This window comes from Schistocerca nitens, chromosome 2 (genome assembly GCF_023898315.1).
Source record: "Schistocerca nitens isolate TAMUIC-IGC-003100 chromosome 2, iqSchNite1.1, whole genome shotgun sequence".
In the NCBI taxonomy this organism is placed as follows: Eukaryota; Metazoa; Arthropoda; class Insecta; order Orthoptera; family Acrididae; genus Schistocerca; species Schistocerca nitens.
In genome coordinates this window covers 1,193,948,484-1,193,967,167 of record NC_064615.1, presented here as the reverse complement: position 1 = coordinate 1,193,967,167, position 18,684 = coordinate 1,193,948,484, and positions in this window count along the sequence as shown.

The following is an 18,684-nucleotide window of genomic DNA, read 5'->3' as shown; positions in this document are numbered from 1 at the left end:
AACCTGCAGAGGTGCATCGGAATGTAAAACTGGTGACACGGGAAACACTCAAAACATAGACAGTTGGAAGACTAAGTCATCCTGTTCTTAAGACGGCACTGTGTCTCTAATATTTAAATCCTATGCAATTTCTGTGTTTCATCGTCAATGGGAAGGTCCAAGGGATACAGTAAACCTACAGAGGTGCATCGGAATTTAAACCTGGTGACACAGGAAACGCTCAAAACATAGACCGTAAGAAGACTCAGTTTTCATGTACTTAAGCCGGCGTTGTGTCTCTTATATATAATTCCGATGCAATTTCTGATTTTCATCGTCAATGGGAAGGTGCAAGGGATACAGTAAACCTGCAGAGGTGCATCGGAATGTAAAACTGATGACACATTAAACGCTCAAATCATAGACAATAGGAAGACTCAGTCTTCCTGTACTTAATTCGGCATTGTGTCTCTTATATTTAATTCCGATGCAATTTCTGTGTTTCATTGTCAATGGGAAGGTCCAAGGGATACAGTAAACCTGCAGAGGCGCATCAGAATGTAAAACTGGTGACACAGGAAACGCTCAAAACATAGACAGTAGGAAGACTCAGTGTTCCTGTACTTAAGTCGGCATTGTGTCTCTTATATTTGATTCCGATGCAATTTTTGTGATTCATCGTCAGTGGGAAGGTCCAAGGTATACAGTAAACCTGCAGAGGTGCATCGGAATGTAAAACTGATGACACAGGAAACGCTCAAATCATAGACAGTAGGAAGACTCAGATTTCTAGTACTTAAGTCGGTGTTGTGTCTCTTATATTTAATTTCGATGCAATTTCTGTGTTTCATCGTCAATGGGAAGGTCCAATGGATACAGTAAACCTGCAGAGGTCCATCGGAATGTAAAACTGGTGACACAGGAAACGATCAAAACATAGACAGTAGGAAGACTTAGTCTACCTGTACTTAAGTCGGCATTGTGTCTCTTATATTTAATTAATTTCGATGCAATTTGTGGGTTTCATCGCCAATGGGAAGGTCCAACGGATAAAGTAAAACTGCAGAGGTGCATCGGAATGTAAAACTGGTGACACAGGAAACGCTCAAGATATTGACGGTAAGAAGACTGTTTTCTTGTACTTATGTCGGCATTGTGTCTCTTATATTTACTTCCGATGCAATTTCTGTGTTTCATCGTCAATGGGAAGGTCCAAGGGATACAGTAAACCTTCAGAGGTGCATCGGAATGTAAACTGTTGACACAGGAAACGCTCAAAACATAGACAGTAGGAAGCCTCAGTCTTCCTGTACTAAAGTCGGCATTGTGTCTCTTATATTTAATTCCGATGCGATTTCTGTGTTTCATCGACAATGGGAAGGTCCAAGGGATACAGTAAACCTGCAGTGGTGCATCGGAATGTAAAACTGATGACACAGGAAACGCTCAAATCATAGACAGTAGGAAGACTCAGTCTTCCTGTACTTAAGTCGGCATTGTGTCTCCTATATTTAATTCCGGTGCGATTTCTGTGTTTCATCGATAATGGGAAGGTCCAAGGGATAATGTAAACCGGCAGAGGTGCATCGGAATGTAAAACTGGTGACACAGGAAACGCTCAAAACATAGACAGTAGGAAGACTCAGTCTTCCTGTATTTAAGTCGGCATTGTGTCTCTTATATTTAATTTCGATGCAATTTCTGTGTTTCATCGTCAATGGGAAGGTCCAATGGATACAGTAAACCTGCAGAGGCGAATCGGAATGTAAAACGTGTGACACAGGAAACCCTCAAAGCATAGACAGTAGGAAGACTTAGTCTTGCTCTACTTAAGTCGGCATTGTGTCTCTTATATTTAACTCCGATGCAATTTCTGTGTTTCATCGTCACTGTGAAGGTCCAAGGGATACAGTAAACCTGCAGAGGTGCATCGTAATGTAAAACCGGTGACACGGGAAACACTCAAAACATAGACAGTTGGAAGACTCAGTCATCCTGTTCTTAAGACGGCACTGTGTCTCTAATATTTAATTCCTATGCAATTTCTGTGTTTCATCGTCAATGGGAAGGTCCAAGGGATACAGTAAACCTGCAGAGGTGCATCGGAATGTAAAACTGGTAACACAGGAAACGCTCAAAATATAGACAGTGGGAAGACTCAGTGTTCCTGTACTTAAGTCGGCATTGTGTCTCTAATATTTAATTCCGATGCTGTTTCTGTGTTTCATCGTCAATGGGAAGGTCCAAGGGACACAGTATACCTGCAGAGGTGCATCGGAATGTAAAACTGATGACACATGAAACGCTCAAAACATTGACAGTAGGAAGACTCAGTCTTCCTGTACTTATGTAGGCATTGTGTCTCTTATGTTTAATTCCGATGCAATTTCTGTGTTTCATCGTCAATGGGAAGGTCCAAGGGATACAGTAAACGTGCAGAGGTGCATCGGAATGTAAAACTGATGACACAGCAAACGCTCAATTCATTGACAGTAGGAAGACTCAGTTTTCCTGTACTTAAGTCGGCATTGTGTCTCTTATATTTAATTCCGATGCAATTTCTGTGATTCATCCTCAATGGGAAGGTCCAAGGGATACAATAAACCTGCAGAGGTGCATCGGAATGTAAAACTGGTGACACAAGAAACGCTCAAAACATAGACAGTACTAAGACTCAGTCTTCCTGTACCTAAGTCGGCACTGTGTCTCTTATATTTGATTCCGATGCAATTTCTGTGATTCATCGTCACTGTGAATGTCCAACGGATACAGTAAACCTGCAGAGGTGCATCGGAATGTAAAACTGGTGACACGGGAAACACTCAAAACATAGACAGTTGGAAGACTAAGTCATCCTGTTCTTAAGACGGCACTGTGTCTCTAATATTTAAATCCTATGCAATTTCTGTGTTTCATCGTGAATGGGAAGGTCCAAGGGATACAGTAAACCTACAGAGGTGCATCGGAATTTAAACCTGGTGACACAGGAAACGCTCAAAACATAGACCGTAAGAAGACTCAGTTTTCATGTACTTAAGCCGGCGTTGTGTCTCTTATATATAATTCCGATGCAATTTCTGATTTTCATCGTCAATGGGAAGGTCCAAGGGATACAGTAAACCTGCAGAGGTGCATCGGAATGTAAAACAGATGACACATTAAACGCTCAAATCATAGACAACAGGAAGACTCCGTCTTCCAGTACTTAAGTCGGCATTGTGACTCTTATATTTAATTCCGATGCAATTTCTGTGTTTCATCGTCAATGGGAAGGTCCAAGGGATACAGTAACCGTGCAGAGGTGCATCGGAATGTAAAACTGAAAACACAGGAAACTATCAAATCATAGCCAGTAGGAAGACCCAGTCTTCCTGTACTTAAGTCGTCATTGTGTGTCTTATATTTAATTCCGATGCGATTTCTGTGTTTCATCGTCAATGGGAAGGTCCATGGGATACAGTAAACCTGCAGAGTTGTATCAGAATGTAAAACTGGTGACACAGGAAACGCTCAAAACATAGACAGTGGGAAGACTCAGTGTTCCTGTACTTAAGTCGGCATTGTGTCTCTAATATTTAATTCCGATGCTGTTTCTGTGTTTCATCGTCAATGGGAAGGTCCAAGGGACACAGTAAACCTGCAGAGGTGCATCGGAATGTAAAACTGATGACACATGAAACGCTCAAAACATTGACAGTAGGAAGACTCAGTCTTCCTGTACTTATGTAGGCATTGTGTCTCTTATGTTTAATTCCGATGCAATTTCTGTGTTTCATCGTCAATGGGAAGGTCCAAGGGATACAGTAAACCCGCAGATGTGCATCGGATTGTAAAACTGATGACACAGGAAACGCTCAAAACATAGACCGTAAGAAGACTCAGTTTTCTTGTACTTATGTCGGCATTGTGTCTCTTATATTTACTTCCGATGCAATTTCTGTGTTTCATCGTCAATGGGAAGGTCCAAGGGATACAGTAAACCTGCAGAGGTGCATCGGAATGTAAAACTGGTGACACAGGAAACGCTCAAAACATAGACAGTAGGAAGACTCAGTCTTCCTGTACTTTAGTCGGTATTGTGTCTCTCATATTTATTTCCGATGAAATTTCTGTGTTTCATCGTGAATGGGAAGGTCCAAGGGATACAGTAAACCTGCAGAGGTGCATCAGAATGTAAAACTGGTGACACAGGAAACGCTCAAAACATAGACAGTAGGAAGACTCAGTCTTCCTGTACTTAAGTCGGCATTGTGTCTCTTATATTTAATTCCGATGCAATTTCTGTGTTTCATCGTCACTGTGAAGGTCCAAGGGATACAGTAAACCTGTAGAGGTGCATCGGAATGTAAAACTGGTGACACAGGAAACGCTCAAATTATAGACAGTAGGAAGACTCAGTCTTCCTGTACTTAAGTCGGCATTGTGTCTCTTATATATAATTCCGATGCAATTTCTGATTTTCATCGTCAATGGGAAGGTCCAAGGGATACAGTAAACCTGCAGAGGTGCATCGGAATGTAAAACTGATGACACATTAAACGCTCAAATCATAGACAATAGGAAGACTCAGTCTTCCTGTACTTAAGACGGCATTGTGTCTCTTATATTTAATTCCGATGCAATTTCTGTGTTTCATTGTCAATGGGAAGGTCCAAGGGATACAGTAAACCTGCAGAGGTGCATCAGAATGTAAAACTGGTGACACAGGAAACGCTCAAAACATAGACAGTACTAAGACTCAGTCTACCTGTACTTATGTCGGCACTGTGCCTCCTATATTTAATTCCGATGCAATTTCTGTGATTCATCGTCAGTGGGAAGGTCCATGGGATACAGTAAACCTGCAGAGGTGCATCGGAATGTAAAACTGATGACACAGGAAACGCTCAAATCATAGACAGTAGGAAGACTCAGATTTCTAGTACTTAAGTCGGCGTTGTGTCTCTTATATTTAATTTCGATGCAATTTCTGTGTTTCATCGTCAATGGGAAGGTCCAATGGATACAGTAAACCTGCAGAGGTCCATCGGAATATAAAACTGGTGACACAGGAAACGATCAAACCATAGACAGTAGGAAGACTTAGTCTACCTGTACTTAAGTCGGCATTGTGTCTCTTATATTTAATTTCGATGCAATTTGTGGGTTTCATCGCCAATGGGAAGGTCCAAGGGATACAGTAAACCTGCAGAGGTGCATCGGAATGTAAAACTGGTGACACAGGAAACGTTCAAAATATTGACCGTAAGAAGACTTTTTTCTTGTACTTAAGTCGGCATTGTGTCTCTTATATTAAATTCCGATGCAATGTCTGTGTTTCATCGTCACTGTGATGTTCCAAGGGATACAGTAAGGCTTGAGAGGTGCATCGGAATGTAAAACTGGTGACACAGGAAACGCTCAAATTATAGACAGTAGGAAGACTCAGTATTCCTGTACTTAAGTCGGTATTGTGTCTCTTATATTTAATTCCGATGCGATTTCTGTGTTTCATCGACAATGGGAGGGTCCAAGGGATAGAGTAAACCGGCAGAGGTGCATCGGAATGTAAAATTGGTGACACAGGAAACGCTCAAAACATAGACCGTAAGAAGACTCAGTTTTCTTGTACTTATGTCGGCATTGTGTCTCTTATATTTAATTCCGATGCAATTTCTGTGTTTCATCGTCAATGGGAAGGTCCAAGGGATACAGTAAACCTGCAGAGGTGCATCAGAATGTAAAACCGGTAGCACAGAAAACGGCCAAACCTTGACAGTAGGAAGACTCAGTCTTCCTGTACTTAAGTCGGCATTGTGTCTCTTATATTTAATTCCGATGCAATTTCTGTGTTTCAACGTCAATGGGAAGGTCCAAGGGATACAGTAAACCCGCAGATGTGCATCGGAATGTAAAACTGGTGACACAGGAAACGCTCAAAACATAGACCGTAAGAAGACTCAGTTTTCTTGTACTTATGTCGGCATTGTGTCTCTTATATTTACTTCCGATGCAATTTCTGTGTTTCATCGTCAATGGGAAGGTCCAAGGGATACAGTAAACCTGCAGAGGTGCATCGGAATGTAAAACTGTTGACACAGGAAACGCTCAAAACATAGACAATAGGAAGCCTCAGTCTTCCTGTACTTAAGTCGGCATTGTGTCTCTTATATTTAATTCCGATGCGATTTCTGTGTTTCATCGACAATGGGAAGGTCCAATGGGTACAGTAAACCTGCAGAGGTGCATCGGAAAGTAAAACTGATGACACAGGAAACGCTAAAAGCATAGACAGTAGGAAGACTGAGTCTTCCTGTACTTAAGTCGGCATTGTGTCTCTTATATTTAATTCCGATGCAATATCTGCTTTTCATCGTCAATGGGAGGGTCCAAGGGATACAGTAAACCTGCAGTGGTGGATCGGAATGTAAAACTGATGTCACAGTAAACGCTCAAATCATAGACAGTAGGAAGACTCAGTCTTCCTGTACTTAAGTCGGCATTGTGTCTCCTATATTTAATTCCGATGCGATTTCTGTGTTTCATCGACAATGGGAAGGTCCAAGGGATACAGTAAACCGGCATAGGTGCATCGGAATGTAATACTGGTGACACAGGAAACGCTCAAAACATAGACAGTAGGAAGACTCAGTCTTCCTGTATTTAAGTCGGCATTGTGTCTCTTATATTTAATTTCGATGCAATTTCTGTGTTTCATCGTCAATGGGAAGGTCCAATGGATACAGTAAACCTGCAGAGGTGAATCGGAATGTAAAACTTGTGACACAGGAAACCCTCAAAACATAGAAAGTAGGAAGACTTAGTCTCGCTGTACTTAAGTCGGCATTGTGTCTCTTATATTTAACTCCGATGCAATTTCTGTGTTTCATCGTCACTGTGAAGGTCCAAGGGATACAGTAAACCTGCAGAGGTGCATCGGAATGTAAAACTGGTGACACATGAAACGCTCAAATTATAGACAGTAGGAAGACTCAGTCTTCCTGTACTTAAGTCGGCATTGTGTCTCTTATATTTAATTCCGATGCGATTTCTGTGTTTCATCGACAATGGGAAGGTCCAAGGGATACAGTAAACCTGCAGAGGTGAATCGGAATGTAAAACTGGTGACACAGGAAACGCTCAAAACATCGACAGTAGGAAGACTCAGTCTTCCTGTACTTAAGTCGGCATTGTGTCTCTTATATTTAATTCCGATGCAATTTCTGTGTTTCATCGCACCTGTGAAGGTCCTAGGGAAACAGTAAACCTGTAGAGGTGCATCGGAATGTAAAACTGGTGACTCAGGAAACGCTCAAAGCATAGACAGTAGGAAGACTCAGTCTTCCTGTACTTAAGTCTGCATTGTGTCTCTCATATTCATTACCGATGAAATTTCTGTGTTTCATCGTGAATGGGAAGGTCCAAGGTATATAGTAAACCTGCAGAGGTGCATCGGAAAGTAAAACTGATGACACAGGAAACGCTGAAAACATAGACAGTAGGAAGACTAAGTCTTCCTGTACTTAACTCGGCATTGTGTATCTTATATTTAATTCCGATGCAATATCTGTTTTTCATCGTCAACGGGAAGGTCCAAACGATACAGTAAACCTGCAGAGGTGCATCGGAATGTAAACCTGATGACACAGGAAACGCTCAAAGCATAGACAGTAGGAAGACTCAGTCTTCCTGTACTTAAGTCGGCATTGTGTCTCTTATATTTAATTCCGATGCAATTTCTGTGTTTCATCGTCAATGGGAAGGTCCAAGGGATACAGTAAACCGGCAGAGGTGCATCAGAATGTAAAACTGGTGACACAGATAACGGCCAAACCTTGACAGTAGGAAGACTCAGTCTTATTGTACATAAGACGGCATTGTGTCTCTTATATTTAATTCCGAAGCAATTTCTGTGTTTCATCGTCAATGGGAAGGTCCAAGGGATACAGTAAACCTGCAGAGGAGCATCGGAATGTAAAACTAGTGACACAGGAAACGCTCAAAACATAGACAGTAGGAAGACTCAGTCTTCCTGTACTTAAGTCGGCATTGTGTCTCTTATATTTAATTCCGATGCAGTATCTGTGTTTCATCGTCAATGGGAAGGTCCAAGGGATACAGTAAACCTGCAGAGGTGCATCGGAATGTAAAACTGGTGACACAGGAAACGCTCAAAACATAGACAGTAGGAAGACTCAGTCTTCCTGTACTTAAGTCGGCATTATGTCTCTTATATTTATTTCCGATTTAATTTCTGTGTTTCATCGTCAATGGGAAGGTCCGAGCGATACAGTAAACCTGCAGAGGTGCATCGGAATGTAAAACCGGTGACACAGGAAACGCTCAAAACATAGACAGTAGGAAGACTAAGTCTTCCTGCACTTAACTCGGCATTGTGTCTCTTATATTTAATTCCGATGCAATATCTGTTTTTCATCGTCAATGGGAAGGTCCAAACGATACAGTAAACCTGCAGAGGTGCATCGGAATGTAAAACTGATGACACAGGAAACGCTCAAAGCATAGACAGTAGGAAGACTCAGTCTTCCTGTACTTAAGTCGGCATTGTGTCTCTTATATTTAATTCCGATGCAGTTTCTGTGTTTCATCGTCAATGGGAAGGTCCAAGGGATACAGTAAACCTGCAGAGGTGCATCGGAATGTAAAACTGGTGACACAGGAAACGCTCAAAACATAGACAGTAGGAAGACTCAGTCTTCCTGTACTTAAGTCGGCATTATGTCTCTTATATTTATTTTCGATTTAATTTCTGTGTTTCATCGTCAATGGGAAGGTCCGAGGGATACAGTAAACCTGCAGAGGTGCATCGGAATGTAAAATGGTGACACAGGAAACGCTCAAGACATAGACCGTAAGAAGACTCAGTTTTCTTGTACTTAAGCCGGCGTTGTGTCCCTTATATTTAATTCCGAGGCAATTTCTGTGTTTCCTCGTCAATGGGAAGGTCCAATTGATACAGTAAACCTGCAGAGGTGAATCGGAATGTAAAACTGGTGACACAGGAAACGCTCAAAACATAGACAGTAGGAAGACTCAGTCTTCCCTTACTTAAGTCGGCATTGTGTCTCTTATATTTAATTCCGATGCGATTTCTGTGTTTCATCGACAATGGGAAGGTCCATGGGATACAGTAAACCGGAAGGGGTGCATCGGAATTTAAAACTGGTGACACACGAAACGCTCAAAACATAGACCGTAAGAAGACTCAGATTTCTTGTACTTAAGTCGGCGTTGTGTCTCTTATATTTTATTCCGATGAAATATCTGTGTTTCATCGTAAATGGGAAGGTCCAATGGATACAGTAAACCTGCAGAGGTGAATCGGAATGTAAAAGTGTTGACACAGGAAACGATCAAAGCATAGACAGTAGGAAGACTCAGTCTTCCTGTACTTAAGTCGGCATTGTGTCTCTTATTTTTAATTCCGAAGGAATTTCTGTGTTTCATCGTCAATGGGAAGGTCGAATGGATACAGTAAACCTGCAGAGGTGCATCGGAATGTAAAACTGGTGACACAGGAAAAGCTCAAGACATTGACTGTAAGAAGACTGTTTTCTTGTACTGAAGTCGGTATTGTGTCTCTTATATTTAACTCCGATGCAATTTCTGTGTTTCATCGTCAATGGGAAGGTCCAAGGGATACAGGAAACCTGCAGAGGTGCATTGGAATGTAAAACTGGTGACACAGGAAACGCTCAAATCATAGACAGTAGGAAGACTCCGTCTTCCTGTACTTAAGTCGACATTGTGTCTCTTATATTTATTTCCGTTGAAATTTCTGTATTTCATCGTGAAGGGAAGGTCCAAGGGATATATTAAACCTGCAGAGGTGCATCGGAAAGTAAAACTGATGACACAGGAAACGCTCAAAACATAGTTAGTAGGAAGACTTAGTCTTCCTCTACTTCAGTCGGCATTGTGTGTCTTATATTTAATTCCGATGCAATTTCTGTGTTTTTTTATCGTCACTGTGAAGGTCCAAGGGATACGATAAACCTGTAGAAGTGCATCGGAATGTAAAACTGGTGACACAGTAAACGCTCAAATTATAGACAGTAGGAAGACTCAGTCTTCCTGTACTTAAGTCGGCATTGTGTCTCTTATATTTAATTCCGATGCGATTTCTGTGTTTCATCGACAATGGGAAGGTCCAAGGGATACAGTAAACCGGCAGGGGTGCATCGGAATGTAAAACCGGTGACACAGGAAACGCTCAAAACAAGGACCGTAAGAAGACTCAGATTTCTTGTACTTAAGTCGGCGTTGTGTCTCTTATATTTAATTCCGATGAAATATCTGTGTTTCATCGACAATGGGAAGGTCCAATGTATACAGTAAACCTGCAGAGGTGAATCGGAATGTAAAAGTGTTGACACAGGAAACGCTCAAAACATAGACAGTAGGAAGACTCAGTCTTCCTGTACTTAAGTCGGCATTGTGTCTCTTATATTTAATTCCGATGCGATTTCGGGTGTTTCATCGACAATGGGAAGGTCCAATGGATACAGTAAACCTGCAGAGGTGCATCGGAATGTAAAACTGGTGACACAGGAAACGCTCAAAACATAGACAATAGGAAGACTCAGTCTTCCTGTACTTAAGTCGGCATTGTGTCTCTTATATTTATTTCCGATGCAATTTCTGTGTTTCATCGTCAATGGGAAGGTCCAAGTGATACAGTAAACCTGTAGAGGTGCATCGGAATGTAAAACTGGTGACACAGGAAACGCTCAAATTATAGACAGTAGGAAGACTCAGTCTTCCTGTACTTAAGTCGGCATTGTGTCTCTTATATTTAATTCCGATACAATTTCTGTGTTTCATCGCACCTGTGAAGGTCCTAGGGATAGAGTAAACCTGTAGAGGTGCATCGGAATGTAAAACTGGTGACACAGGAAACGCTCAAATTATAGAGAGTAGGAAAACTCAGTCTTCCTGTACTTATGTCGGCATTGTGTCTCTTATATTTAATTCCGATGCAATTTCTGTGTTTCATCGTCAATGGAAAGGTCCAAGGGATACAGCAAACCTGCAGAGGTGCATCGGAATGTAAAACTGATGAGACAGGAAACGCTCAAAACATAGACAGTAGGAAGACTCAGTCTTCCTGTACTTAAGTCAGCATTGTGTCTCTTATATTTATTTCCGATTAAATTTCTGTGTTTCATCGTCAATGGGAAGGTCCAAGGGATACAGTAAACCTGCAGAGGTGCATCGGAATGTAAAACCGGTGACACAGGAAACGCTCAAAACATAGACCGTAAGAAGACTCAGTTTTCTTGTACTTAAGCCGGCGTTGTGTCTCTTATATTTAATTCCGAGGCAATTTCTGTGTTTCCTCGTCAATGGGAAGGTCCAATTGATACAGTAAACCTGCAGAGGTGAATCGGAATGTAAAACCGGTGACACAGGAAACGCTCAAATATAGACAGTAGGGAGACTCAGTCTTCCTGTACTTAAGTCGGCATTGTGTCTCTTATATTTAATTCCGATGCGATTTCTGTGTTTCATCGACAATGGGAAGGTCCAAGGGATACAGTAAACCGGAAGGGGTGCAACGGAATGTAAAACTAGTGACACAGGAAACGCTCAAAACATAGACCGTAAGAAGACTCAGATTTCTTGTACTTAAGTCGGCGTTGTTTCTCTTATATTTTATTCCGATGAAATATCTGTGTTTCATCGTAAATGGGAAGGTCCAATGGATACAGTAAACCTGCAGAGGTGAATCGGAATGTAAAAGTGTTGACACAGGAAACGCTCAAAACATAGACGGTAGGAAGACTCAGTCTTCCTGTACTTAAGTCGGCATTGTGTCTCTTACATTTAATTCCGATGCAATTTCTGTGTTTCATCGTCAATGGGAATGTCAAATGGATACAGTAAACCTGCAGAGGTGCATCGGAATGTAAAACTGGTGACACAGGAAACGCTCAAACCATAGACAGTAGGAAGACTCAGTCTTCCTGTACTTAAGTCGGCATTGTGCCTCTTATATTTAATTCCGATGCGATTTCTGTGCTTTATCGACAATTAGAAGGTCCAATGGATACAGTAAACCTGCAGAGGTGCATCGGAATGTGAAAATGGTGACACAGGAAACGCTCAAAACATAGACAGTAGGAAGACTCAGTCTTCCTGTACTTAAGTCGGCATTGTGTCTCTTATATTTAATTCCGATGCAATTTCTGTGTTTCAACGTGAATGGGAAGGTCCAAGGGATACAGTAAACCTGAAGAGGTGCATCGGAATGTAAAACTAGTGAGACAGGAAACGCTCAAAACATAGACAGTAGGAAGCCTCAGCCTTCCCGTACTTAAGTCGGCATTGTGTCTCTTATATTTAATTCCGATGCGATTTCTGTGTTTCATCGACAATGGGAAGGTCCAATGGATACAGTAAACCTGCAGAGGTGCATCGGAATGTAAAACTGCTGACACAGGAAACGCTCAAAACGTAGACAGTAGGAAGACTCAGTGTTCCTGTACTTAAGTCGGCATTGTGTCTCTTATATTTAATTCCGATGCGATTTCTGTGTTTCACCGACAATGGGAAGGTCCAAGGGATACAGTAAACCGGCAGGGGTGCATCGGAATGTAAAACTGGTGACACAGGAAACGCTCAAAACATAGATCGTAAGAAGACTCAGTTTTCTTGTAGTTAAATCGGCGTTGTGTCTCTTATATTTAATTCCGATGCAATTTCTGTGTTTCATCGTAAATGGGAAGGTCCAATGGATACAGTAAACCTGCAGAGGTGAATCGGAATGTAAAACTGGTGACACAGGAAACGCTCAAAACATAGACAGTAGGAAGACTCAGATTTATTGTACTTAAGTTGGCGTTGTATCTCTTATATTTAATTCCGATGAAATATCTGTGTTTCATCGTAAATGGGAAGGTCCAATGGATACAGTAAACCTGAAGAGGTGCATCGGAATGTAAAACTGGTGACACAGGAAACGCTCAATACATAGACAGTAGGAAGACTCAGTGTTCCTGTACGTAAGTCGGCATTGTGCCTCTTATATTATTTCCGATGCAATTTCTGTGTTTCATCGTCAATGGGAAGGTCCAAGTGATACAGTAAACCTGTAGAGGTGCATCGGAATGTAAAACTGGTAACACAGGAAACGCTCAAATTATAGATAGTAGGAAGACTCAGTCTTCCTGTACTTAAGTCGGCATTGTGTCTCTTATATTTAATTCCGATGCAATTTTTGTGTTTCATCGTCAATGGGAAGGTCCAAGGGATACAGTAAACCTGCAGAGGTGCATCAGAATGTAAAACTGGTGACACAGGAAACGCTCAAAGCCTAGACAGTAGGAAGACTCAGTCTTCCTGTACTTAAGTCGGCATTGTGTCTCTTATATTTATTTCCGATGAAATTTCTGTGTTTTATCGTGAATGGGAAGGTCGAAGGGATACAGTAAACCTGAAGAGGTGCATCGAAATGTAAAACTAGTGAGACAGGAAACGCTCAATACATAGACAGTAGGAAGCCTCTGTCTTCCCGTACTTAAGTCGGCATTGTGTCTCTTATAGTTAATTCCGATGCGATTTCTGTGTTTCATCGACAATGGGAAGGTCCAATGGATACAGCATACCTGCAGAGGTGCATCGGAATGTAAAACTGGTGACACAGGAAACGCTCAAAGCATAGACAGTAGGAAGACTCAGTCTTCCTGTACTTAATTCGGCATTGTGTCTCTTATATTTATTTCCGATTAAATTTCTGTGTTTCATCGTCAATGGGAAGGTCCGAGGGATACAGTAAACTTGCAGAGGTGCATCGGAATGTAAAACTGGTGACACAGGAAACGCTCAAAACATAGACAGTAGGAAGACTCAGTCTTCCTGTACTTAAGTCGGCATTGTGTCTCTTATATTTCATTCCGATGCAATTTCTGTGTTTCATCGTCAATGGGAAGGTCCAAGGGATACAGTAAACCTGCAGAGGTGCATCATAATGTAAAACTGGTGACACAGGAAACGCTCAAAACATAGACAGTAGGAAGACTCAGTCTTCCTGTACTTAAGTCGGCATTGTGTCTCTTATATTTAATTCCGATGCAATTTCTGTGTTTCATCGTCAATGGGAAGGTCCAAGGGATACAGTAAACCTGCAGAGGTACATCGGAATGTAAAACTGGTGACACAGGATACGCTCAAAACATAGACAGTTGGAAGACTCAGTCTTCCTGTACTTAAGTCGGGATTGTGTCTCTTATATTTAATTCCGAGGCAATTTCTGTGTTTCCTCGTCAATGGGAAGGTCCAATTGATACAGTAAACCTGCAGAGGTGAATCGGAATGTAAAACTGGTGACACAGGAAACGCTCAAAACATAGACAGTAGGAAGACTCAGTCTTCCCTTACTTAAGTCGGTATTGTGTCTCTTATATTTAATTCCGATGCGATATCTGTGTTTCATCGACAATGGGAAGGTCCATGGGATACAGTAAACCGGAAGGGGTGCATCGGAATGTAAAACTGGTGACACACGAGACGCTCAAAACATAGACCGTAAGAAGACTCAGATTTCTTGTACTTAAGTCGGCGTTGTGTCTCTTATATTTTATTCCGATGAAATATCTGTGTTTCATCGTAAATGGGAAGGTCCAATGGATACAGTAAACCTGCAGAGGTGAATCGGAATGTAAAAGTGTTGACACAGGAAACGATCAAAGCATAGACAGTAGGAAGACTCAGTCTTCCTGTACTTAAGTCGGCATTGTGTCTCTTATATTTAATTCCGATGGAATTTCTGTGTTTCATCGTCAATGGGAAGGTCGAATGGATACAGTAAACCTGCAGAGGTGCATCGGAATGTAAAACTGGTGACACAGGAAAAGCTCAAGACATTGACTGTAAGAAGACTGTTTTCTTGTACTTAAGTCGGTATTGTGTCTCTTATATTTAACTCCGATGCAATTTCTGTGTTTCATCGTCAATGGGAAGGTCCAAGGGATACAGGAAACCTGCAGAGGTGCATTGGAATGTAAAACTGGTGACACAGGAAACGCTCAAATCATAGACAGTAGGAAGACTCCGTCTTCCTGTACTTAAGTCGACATTGTGTCTCTTATATTTATTTCCGTTGAAATTTCTGTATTTCATCGTGAAGGGAAGGTCCAAGGGATATATTAAACCTGCAGAGGTGCATCGGAAAGTAAAACTGATGACACAGGAAACACTCAAAACATAGTTAGTAGGAAGACTTAGTCTTCCTCTACTTCAGTCGGCATTGTGTGTCTTATATTTAATTCCGATGCAATTTCTGTGTTTTTTTATCGTCACTGTGAAGGTCCAAGGGATACGATAAACCTGTAGAAGTGCATCGGAACGTAAAACTGGTGACACAGGAAACGCTCAAATTATAGACAGTAGGAAGACTCAGTCTTCCTGTACTTAAGTCGGCATTGTGTCTCTTATATTTAATTCCGATGCGATTTCTGTGTTTCATCGACAATGGGAAGGTCCAAGGGATACAGTAAACCGGCAGGGGTGCATCGGAATGTAAAACCGGTGACACAGGAAACGCTCAAAACAAGGACCGTAAGGAGACTCAGATTTCTTGTACTTAAGTCGGCGTTGTGTCTCTTATATTTAATTCCGATGAAATATCTGTGTTTCATCGACAATGGGAAGGTCCAATGTATACAGTAAACCTGCAGAGGTGAATCGGAATGTAAAAGTGTTGACACAGGAAACGCTCAAAACATAGACAGTAGGAAGACTCAGTCTTCCTGTACTTAAGTCGGCATTGTGTCTCTTATATTTAATTCCGATGCGATTTCGGGTGTTTCATCGACAATGGGAAGGTCCAATGGATACAGTAAACCTGCAGAGGTGCATCGGAATGTAAAACTGGTGACACAGGAAACGCTCAAAACATAGACAATAGGAAGACTCAGTCTTCCTGTACTTAAGTCGGCATTGTGTCTCTTATATTTATTTCCGATGCAATTTCTGTGTTTCATCGTCAATGGGAAGGTCCAAGTGATACAGTAAACCTGTAGAGGTGCATCGGAATGTAAAACTGGTGACACAGGAAACGCTCAAATTATAGACAGTAGGAAGACTCAGTCTTCCTGTACTTAAGTCGGCATTGTGTCTCTTATATTTAATTCCGATACAATTTCTGTGTTTCATCGCACCTGTGAAGGTCCTAGGGATAGAGTAAACCTGTAGAGGTGCATCGGAATGTAAAACTGGTGACACAGGAAACGCTCAAATTATAGAGAGTAGGAAAACTCAGTCTTCCTGTACTTATGTCGGCATTGTGTCTCTTATAGTTAATTCCGATGCAATATCTGTGTTTCATCGTCAATGGAAAGGTCCAAGGGATACAGCAAACCTGCAGAGGTGCATCGGAATGTAAAACTGATGAGACAGGAAACGCTCAAAACATAGACAGTAGGAAGACTCAGTCTTCCTGTACTTAAGTCAGCATTGTGTCTCTTATATTTATTTCCGATTAAATTTCTGTGTTTCATCGTCAATGGGAAGGTCCAAGGGATACAGTAAACCTGCAGAGGTGCATCGGAATGTAAAACCGGTGACACAGGAAACGCTCAAAACATAGACCGTAAGAAGACTCAGTTTTCTTGTACTTAAGCCGGCGTTGTGTCTCTTATATTTAATTCCGAGGCAATTTCTGTGTTTCCTCGTCAATGGGAAGGTCCAATTGATACAGTAAACCTGCAGAGGTGAATCGGAATGTAAAACTGGTGACACAGGAAACGCTCAAATATAGACAGTAGGAAGACTCAGTCTTCCTGTACTTAAGTCGGCATTGTGTCTCTTATATTTAATTCCGATGCGATTTCTGTGTTTCATCGACAATGGGAAGGTCCAAGGGATACAGTAAACCGGAAGGGGTGCAACGGAATGTAAAACTGGTGACACAGGAAACGCTCAAAACATAGACCGTAAGAAGACTCAGATTTCTTGTACTTAAGTCGGCGTTGTTTCTCTTATATTTTATTCCGATGAAATATCTGTGTTTCATCGTAAATGGGAAGGTCCAATGGATACAGTAAACCTGCAGAGGTGAATCGGAATGTAAAAGTGTTGACACAGGAAACGCTCAAAACATAGACAGTAGGAAGACTCAGTCTTCCTGTACTTAAGTCGGCATTGTGTCTCTTACATTTAATTCCGATGCAATTTCTGTGTTTCATCGTCAATGGGAATGTCAAATGGATACAGTAAACCTGCAGAGGTGCATCGGAATGTAAAACTGGTGACACAGGAAACGCTCAAAACATAGACAGTAGGAAGACTCAGTCTTCCTGTGTCACCAGTTTTACATTCCGATGCACCTCTACAGGTATACTGTATCACTTGGACCTTCCCATTAACGATGAAACACAGAAATTGCATCGGAAATAAATATAAGAGACACAATGCCGACGTAAGTACGGGAAGACTGAGGCTTCCTACTGTCTATGTTTTGAGCGTTTCCTGTGTCACCAGTTTTACATTCCGATGCACCTCTGCAGGTTTACTGTATCCATTGGACCTTCCCATTGTCGATGAAACACAGAAATCGCATCGGAATTAAATATAAGAGACACAACGCCGACTTAAGTACAAGAAAACTGAGTCTTCTTACGGTCTATGTTTTGAGCGTTTCCTGTGTCATCAGTTTTACATTCCGATGCACCCCTGCCGGTTTACTGTATCCCTTGGACGTTCCCATTGTCGATGAAACACAGAAATCGCATCGGAATTAAATATAAGAGACACAATGCCGACTTAAGTACAGGAACACTGAGTCTTCCTTCTGTCTACGTTTTGAGCGTTTCCTGTGTCACCAGTTTGACATTCCGATGCACCTCTACAGGTTTACTGTATCCATTGGACCTTCCCATTGTCGATGAAAAACAGAAATCGCATCGGAATTAAATATAAGAGACACAATGCCGACTTAAGTACGGGAAGACTGAGGCTTCCTACTGTCTATGTTTTGAGCGTATATTGTGTCACCAGTTTTACATTCCGATGCACTTCTACAGGTTTATCGTATCCCTTGGACCTTCACAGTGACGATGAAACACAGAAATTGCATCGGAATTAATTATAAGAGACACAATGCCGACTTAAGTACAGGAAGACTGAGTCTTCCTACTGTCTATAATTTGAGCGTTTCGTGTGTCACCAGTTTTACATTCCGATGCACTTCTATAGGTTTATCGTATCCCTTGGACCTTCACAGTGACGATGAAACACAGAAATTGCATCGGAATTAAATATAAGAGACACAATGCCGACTGAAGTAGAGGAAGACTAAGTCTTCCTACTGTCTATGTTTTGAGCGTTTCCTGTGTCATCAGTTTTACTTTCCGATGCACCTCTGCAGATTTACTATATCCCTTCGACCTTCCCTTCACGATGAAACACAGAAATTTCATCGGAAATGGGAAGGTCCAATGGATACAGTAAACCTGCAGAGGTGAATCGGAATGTAAAACTGGTGACACAGGAAACGCTCAAAACATAGTCAGTAGGAAGACTCAGTCTTCCTGTACTTAAGTCGGCATTGTGTCTCTTATATTTAATTCCGATGCGATTTCTGTGTTTCATCGACAATGGGAAGGTCCAATGGATACAGTAAACCTGCAGAGGTGCATCGGAACGTAAAACTGGTGACACAGGAAAAGCTCAAAACATAGACTGTAGGAAGACTCAGTCTTCCTG